This window comes from Telopea speciosissima, chromosome 10, assembly GCF_018873765.1.
Source record: "Telopea speciosissima isolate NSW1024214 ecotype Mountain lineage chromosome 10, Tspe_v1, whole genome shotgun sequence".
Taxonomy (NCBI): domain Eukaryota; kingdom Viridiplantae; phylum Streptophyta; class Magnoliopsida; order Proteales; family Proteaceae; genus Telopea; species Telopea speciosissima.
In genome coordinates this window covers 17029085-17037169 of record NC_057925.1, presented here as the reverse complement: position 1 = coordinate 17037169, position 8085 = coordinate 17029085, and the positions used below count along the sequence as shown (strand labels likewise).

Below are 8085 nucleotides of genomic sequence, written 5' to 3'. Positions count from 1 at the left end.
TGGTACCCCTTCTTTGGCCGATAAAAATCCTAATTAAGGGCATTTTCTTTAAAGATAGCAGATTTCTTGTCACAGACGTTGCTAAAAACTCCATGTCCACCAGCTCTTCGAAATTCCCTCCGATGCAAGATGAACTCTTAGTGGATGCTCATTGTAGACTGAGATATCGATTTCGTAATATGCAAATCTGTTTGGGGACTTGCCCTTTTCCCTGCTGATGACAAAGTTGTAGGTGGGCTAAGGGGTTTTAGCATTTTATTTTTAGTTCTCATTGTCATATAATTATTTTGTTCTTTTAAATACAAATGACCTTTTAAAAAGAAAAAATTGGTCTAAGGAAATACCCAACTGATTCTCAATTAATTTTATGAGGAGAGATTACTAATTTTTAAAAAGTGTTATTACGTACTTGATCGATATTCCAAAAGCTATGATAGAATGTGTTAAATCAAGCCTTTTAACCTATCACATACTAGCTTGACCCAATCTAACACCCATACACTAGAGTGGGGCACATGACAAATTACTTTGAGGATATCTGGTGAAATAATATTGGGTCCTCTAGAAGAGAATAAAGCCACATGTGGAGCTTCAGAATCATGAATTGCTTGACTTTTGTAAATCTTTGCCACAGGGATTCTATAAGAAGGTAGAAATATTGACCCCAATAACAATATTGCAAATTTTACTTGACCCATAATTTACAAAGGATGCATGTCTCTCATGTAACTTGGTAGTATTCAAATAAAGCTTTAATTGTTTGCCATCTTCAATGCTGATGGCTGTTGCCGGCAAAGGATAAGAATAAATTGTATCGTTATATCCAGTATCATCTACCATCACCATTCCCTGAGCATCAGCACGGAAAGGCCCGTTACCATCAGAGTAAGTATCGCAGAAGACAATCTTCCCTTTCACAAAATCTCTGTCCAAGGAGCCAAGATTACATGCCCTGAATTAATGAAATTAAGAAACTCATATTCAATTAACAACATAGAGAAAGAAAAGGTAGAAAAAATGGACAACATGAGTACTGATATGGATGGATTTAAATCTTGCATCTTCAGTGCTAGAGTAATGTGCAGCATGATCACCTGCATATATAATTGGGGATGCCTTTTTCTCAGTTTGGAAAGTATTGATACCATATCCCTGATTATCAAAGAAGGAAATCAATACTGACGACAAATTACCCAATGTAAATGGTGAGTAATAAAAACATTTTATTATCCATAAAAAAAAATAAACAAAACTAAAATTCACAATTGAAATCTCCTTGGTAGCCAAACGGATGATTTTCTAGATTATGTAATGGTTGTTCCTTCAACAATTTATCCATAAAGAGGTGATTGACCCAGTACAAAGTTTGGTAAGATATGGATTGAGTTAAGAAAATAAACCTGAAATCATAGTAAAACACCTAATAAGTCATAAAATAATGAAAAAGGCATAATCCTGTTCAGTTACTTCTGTGTGCCATGTGGAATGATGATATGACAATTCTGATTGATAAGATTATTAAGGAAAGCCACTCTGAAAAATTTAACCTTGTTCTCAATACGAAACAATAAAATATAAAGCGGTATAATGGTTTTCAAATTGGGCTGGAAAATATATCACATTCAAATATTCATAAACCAATATTTTGATACTGTTGCTACAGTAAAAGGAGCAGAAATAAATTTGAAAACATTGAGGTCTTGATTGTGTCTGTGGAAAATATTTTATAGAAAAAGGCTAAAAGAAAAGCAAATTGTATCATTCCAAATTTAATTAAAAAAAAAAAAACATTTTATTGAAATACAATAACAAAATATTGGAAATTGACTTCCATTTCAAAATTCTCATGGTAAGAAAATTAACAAAACATAGATTTTTCTAAAAGAAATGAAAGTTAAGCAAAGCAAAAGAATCTGCATATTTTCTTTTCTCATATATATATATCAATGAACTTCTTCGAAGAAAAATAAAGAAGAGATTTCCTTATTGACACCCTTTAAGGTGTCAATTAATTTTTAATCTTACGTTTTTTGCTGTTTTAGTATAACATTCTTTTTCAATGTAGGTCAACCCTTTCATTTCACATATGTACTCAAAAAAATTAAAAAAAAAGCGAAAAAAACTAACTTTTATAATGATATAATGATATGTCACATACAAATTATTTTGAAAACTCATTTTTACCCTTAATTGACTAAAAGAACTTTCGAAAATAAGACAAAGAGGAATCAAAAGAAGTTTACAAGTTCTAAACGGTAAAGATTTCATTTAGACAGTCTCAATGAGGAAAAGGTATAAGAAGATGCAACATGAAGAAGCACTCTCACCACTACAGTAATCTGATTGCCTGTTGTGACATTATTTATGAACCGACGATCTGTGTTGCTTGCTGCTACAGTTAACATCCATGTGGCAACATTTGTGATAGTAGCTATTTCTGGTCCAAAGTTTCTAGCAGATGTAGAGGTAGGGATTCCTTTGCTCCATTGCATGGAATGCTCCAATTGCAATAACATCTTTAGTCAAAGCTATAGCACTTGGTGCCCCAAGGGAAACTGATAAGATATCAGCACCATCTTCAATCGCATCATCAAATGCAGCCATTACATCATGGTCAGCGCAACCAGATTTCCAGCAAGCTTTATAGACAGCAATTCTTGCAGAGGGAACAACTCCTCTTACAGTCCCTTCAGCAAGGCCAAAAAGGCTTTTATTTTTAACTTCAACACTTGCTACTATAGAAGTAGTGTGGGTTCCTGTTGAACACACAGTGCAGATGGCAGTGACTATGTGTTGGTTGTCATTGTTGTCAACACAGTGCATGTGTGTTGTTGTGGTTAACACAATGTATCTTGGTGCAGATACAGCTCATAGGGGCATTTTGGTCATTTGACAGTGTTGTGACATGTTGGCAATGATGTTGGAGCATCCGGGAATTATGTGGCAGCATAAGATTGTTCATTGCAGTGTTTGGAAGCTTTAGATAGTCTTGGGTGAAGGCTAGGTGCATTAAGAATGTTGATTTCATAGGTTTCCGAACTGGTAGCGTGTTCATTGGCACTTTTGGAGGGTATTATGACGGAACTGGGTGGAGCATTCTACATGAATATTTTAGTTCGTCGAGTTCTCTTCGAAATAAAACTGGAATCGTGCAATTCCGAGTTTAGACGATGAAGTTATAGCGATTCCCGTTTGGTCACCTAAAATGAAGGGCAATTTAGTCAATCCGAATTGTTTTTGGGTTTCCTGAGAAAATCAGTAAGGGTTTTGCTGATGTGGCTATTTTTGATTGGTAGTGCTCATCGTCACGGACACGTGGCCGCAAACGGCACTCAAATAGGAGCTAAAATGAAGAAGTTATGGTCTAGATTCCATTTCGGGTTCTCTGATAGGTTGTGATGTAGAAGATTCCGATCAACATGATCACATTCAACTGAGATTTTAAAATTTGAATGTGCGGTCCAGATTATTTCAGATCTGTAGACCCTGTGGTCCCTGATTGAGTGTAGCGCCTACATATAAAGCACCCAAGAAAGATTCTGTTTCGGAAGATCTCATAAGCCCTATCATTTCAAGATGAAATGGATGACTATCCGATGGCTGAAAAGTATTCCCGCCTTCACCGACAGATCTAACGGCTAGAAGGCCGCCGTTCGAGACAGCCAATAGGAGCCCGAAACGTCGCCTGCTACTGTCAGCATTTGACATTGACTTTACCTCGTGATACTGATCTGACGGATGAGATCTTGAGCGATCTGACGTATGAAAAACATGCATATTTCAAAGTCAAGATCTGACGGACGCTGATAAATGTGCTAATGCACTGGCGCTATATGGAATCAAGTGCCGATATGATGCTTGCGCGCGCACATGTACACAGCCCTCGAGATTCCATTTTAAGCTCTACGAATGGCCCAACTTCTAAACCCGATATCTCACTCATCCAATGGCCAAATGAGCTGAACTTTTTTTTGATTTTGGGTAATTTTTCGAGATCTATCCATTGGTGTGCTGACAGAACAGAGAAGAGAAGTAGAAGTCGCCGGAAAAGGGTTGCAGTCCTAAATAGGTGATGTGTGCAGTCATGGCTTGAATCACCTTCTCCATCTCATGTGTTCAGCCTCCCTAGATGCCATTGATAGTCTGAAATCATAGTTTCAGCACCTCTCTTTGTGGTTGTAGCCAAGGAAGAAAGGGGAAAAGAGAAAGAAAAAAAAGAAGGAAGGAAGGAAGGAAGGAAGGAAGGAAGGAAGAAAGAAAGAAGAAGAGAAGAAAAAAAGGAAGTTTGAACCCCCATCTCAAGCCTCAAATCTTAGATTCCGTGGAGGAAACAAAGAAGAAAAGAAAGAAGAAAGGAAAGAAAAAAGGGAGAGAAAAAGAAAAGGAAAAAGAAAGGAAAGGAAAAGAAGAGAAAAGAAAAGAAAGAAAAGGAAAGGAAAATAAGAGAAATGAAAAGAAAGGGAAGGAAATAGAAGGAAAAGAAAGAAAAGGAAGAAGACAGTGGTTTCCCACACTGCCAGGAACCACTCCAGGACTCCAGTGACAGAGCACACTTGAAGATTCCAGTTCTCCATCAAATTGGGAGAAATTGAAGATTCCAGTGAGCCACCAGAGTTGCTAGACTCCATCACCGGACATCAGTGATTAGAGACAGTGCATATATGGTTGTGAGATTTTCTACACTTTATTGCCTGTTGTGTTTGATATACTGTATTTCCATTGCATATGCTAGGTAGGTTATACTGCCATAGACCTATGCTATATGGATTTCATTGTAGGGCATTTGTATAAGCCCAATTGTTTTTATTGAGTTGTCCAGTTGCATCTGGACACAGTGCTGGTTACCAGTGGGTGCTGAGAAAACCATTGGGGGTAACACCCTTATCTCTATACTTAGAGATAGAAGCAGGTCAGATGTCCTGAGTCATAGGTGTGACTGAAACATCATCTGCCGTGGGTACGGCTTCTCGGTTTTATGCTGGGAAAATTAGTGATGAGTAGATGCTGAGGTCCAAGTGACCATTACTCCGTGCACGTAGGCAACTTGCCGAAGCACGTATATCTCTGTGTTGTGGATGCTTGCTTGCTTTGGTTAGAAGTGCCTTTCTGCAGGATGGATGTACACACTTGGTAGAGCCTTTGAGTCTGGCTGGGGTGTGTACACGATTTTGTGGTTTGTATTCGATCCTCCAGATTGTGATTGAGTCGGTGTGCTTAAGTGAGGGATCTCCAACAGCTTGACATAGCGCTCTTGGCAAGACTTTGTTTGGCGCTCTTGGCGTGATATCGTGATTGTGGTTGTATGTAATCGTGTCAAGATTGCTAGTTAGAGTGTGGTTGTGTGCCTGTTTGCCTTTTAAGAAGACTGTGTGGTTGGTTGTGGTGAGTGTTAAAAATCTCAACAGGTGATCTAGGAGGTGAACCTGCTTGAGGGAAAAGATTTTTATAGTCCACTGATTCACCCCAACTCTCAGTGGCCATCACTGTTCAACAGTTCCATGTCCTTCAAAATGACGGGGGAAATTCTCTTCCTCTGCTATGTGGTTATTGCCGGCTTTGTAAAATCGTGCCCCAAAAATCTTATTGTATTTTTCATTCAAAAAATTATTGAAATAAACAAGCATAGTATACAGAAGGTAGCAGAAGTCAATCATGAAAGGGACCCAAATTTCTTACTTGTTACAGGTAATGTTTTGGCAATTCCCCTTCCATTTGCTTGGTGGAGGACCTATCCCTTCATCACTGAAGCTATCAGATTCAGGCCAAATTCCACTATCAATCATGCCAATAATGACATCACTCTCAATGGTAGGCATTCTTTGTACAGTGCTTGGGAAACCCAAGAAATCCCATGATCTTGTTGTGTGAAGTTGAAGGGTTCTACTTGGAAATACAGAGACTACATTTTTCATCCCAGCAAGTTTGTGTATTGTAAGATAATTATACATTTCAAATGTTGTCTATTTCAAAAAAAAAGAAAAGAAAAAGAAGGGGTGGGTACCTCTTATCTTTCTTTGCTCTTGTTCTGTGAGCTTCGCTGCAAATCCATTAAAACTTTTTCTATAGCTGTAAACTAAGGAATCGCTAGCTGAGCTGTATCATTAAAAAAAAAACTTGAAACTTTGGTATCCGGAGAAAATCCACATTTTTAGTTGAACCAACCAAAAATGGAAATTAAGACAGAAAACAATATAAATTTATACCTTTTATCAATAAGGACTTGTTCTAAGATGCACGAATGGACAGATTTTGTGGTGCAGTAGTCATCCTCAGCCCTTGAAAGTGCACCCATATCTACAATATTAACCTAAAGACAAGAACGCTATCATATAACAAATTCACTAGGAGAAGGAAACCCATCTTCTTCTTTTCTTAATAAGTGTAAGGAAAGAGAATCCCTTTGTTAGTTCAAAGAGGGGAAGGGATTAGCAGACATTGTCATAAGAGAGGGAGGGATTAAAGAAAAGCAAAGATAAATAATTTGATACAAATAGTGGTTCCAAAATGAAAAACAAAACAAAACAACATTTGCCAAAGTGATAAAACAAAAAGAATGACTAAGAAACAATATGATTGTAGATGATTGCTTGCCTTCTTCTCTGTATCAGCAGAGACAATAAGACCATTGAGAGAGGCCGAGACGACAATCAGGAGAGTGATTAGCCATGACTGAGAGCTAAAACTACACGAGTTAGTCATTGAAGGTTACGCTCCACATCTCATTCACCTTCTATGACACTGAAATATTAGGCCTTCCAATCTCTTATGATTTCTCTCTCTCTATGTGTGTGTGTATATATATATATATATATATATATATATTTATTGATGATTGTATAACAGATGGAAGCAGTATCTCTTGCTATACATAAATATACTACTAAAAATGCACGTGCATATGGACGTGTGACCATATGAAGGAAGGAAGTTCCATGTGTGGGAACAGTATGGGTATAGAGCAGCTTCAAAACCTTCAAGTAATGGGCCCAAGCTGATTATGAAATAATAAAAAGAATTTCTTTAAACAAGGATTAGTTTTTGCTATTACTCACAAAATTACTGATAGTGTTAAGAGGAAATTACAAGAAAATCTGTATACACCTTTTTCTTGTAGGATCAAAACCAGATTAATCAAAAAAACAAATACAAATGCAAGCATACTTTACGAAATGATAGTCTACTCTACTAAAAAAATAGAATCAACCCAAGAGAAGGGAGATATTTCGTCAAAGAGGAGGAACAATTTGAAGAACATAACTGCATCATGTGGAAAGAGGGAACGAGAGAGAGATATATTTAATTATTTTTAAAATCAGTCCTTGAATGTCCTATTCTGTGGATTTGAAGCACTTAAGATGGTGAAACAAGTGACGGTAGATAGATCAACCAAATATGGACTCGTAGACCCTTCTCTTTTATGAGAAGGCAATGACTGTTTTCAATGTCAGGTATTAGCCTTTGCATGCCTAATTTAATTCTTAAATAAAAGTTTGGGTTTAAAATAATATAGAATATCATCTTTTACGGGTTGTTTGGAGAGCAAATTATTTTGGTTTTATAAGGTAATTAGACTTTCTCAATATGCAAAATAGTATCAAGTACTTGACTTTTTTTCAATAAATATTGATGAATCATAAAACATTATGGCATAGAAAAATGAGAGACAGAATAGTAGAAATGAATACTAATAAATAGACATTGAAGGAGCAGTGGTAGATAGCTTTGTCATTTGTAGCAATTGATTTTACAGACTTTGGAGAAAAAAATGGTGTGATGTAGGTCCAAGCACACGAAAAAAGAAGAAGAGCAGCCTTGATTAGGCTGATTTTCGTTGGAGCCTTTTTAGTTTTTTTTTTTTTACTTAGGAAGGTTAAAACAGTCTTCATTATGTTTATTTTCTTAGTTTCGTCCTCCACGATTTTAGAGGGATAAGTGTTTTATTTGTGTTATTTGTTTAAACTTATACTCCTATTTAGAGTATAACTCTGTTATGTTTTATGTCCTGAGATTAGGATTCAGGTTAGGAATTCCCACTCCTAATTTGACTAGGATTGCTTTTAAGTTTGATTATTTGTAAGGCCTTTT

The 8085-nt window shown here is 36.7% G+C and overlaps 1 pseudogene; it reads right to left on the bottom strand.

Annotated features, from left to right (window-relative positions):
• Window positions 1-639: 639 nt before the first annotated feature.
• LOC122643348 lies at window positions 640-6292 on the bottom strand (annotated as a pseudogene).
• Window positions 6293-8085: the final 1793 nt, after the last annotated feature.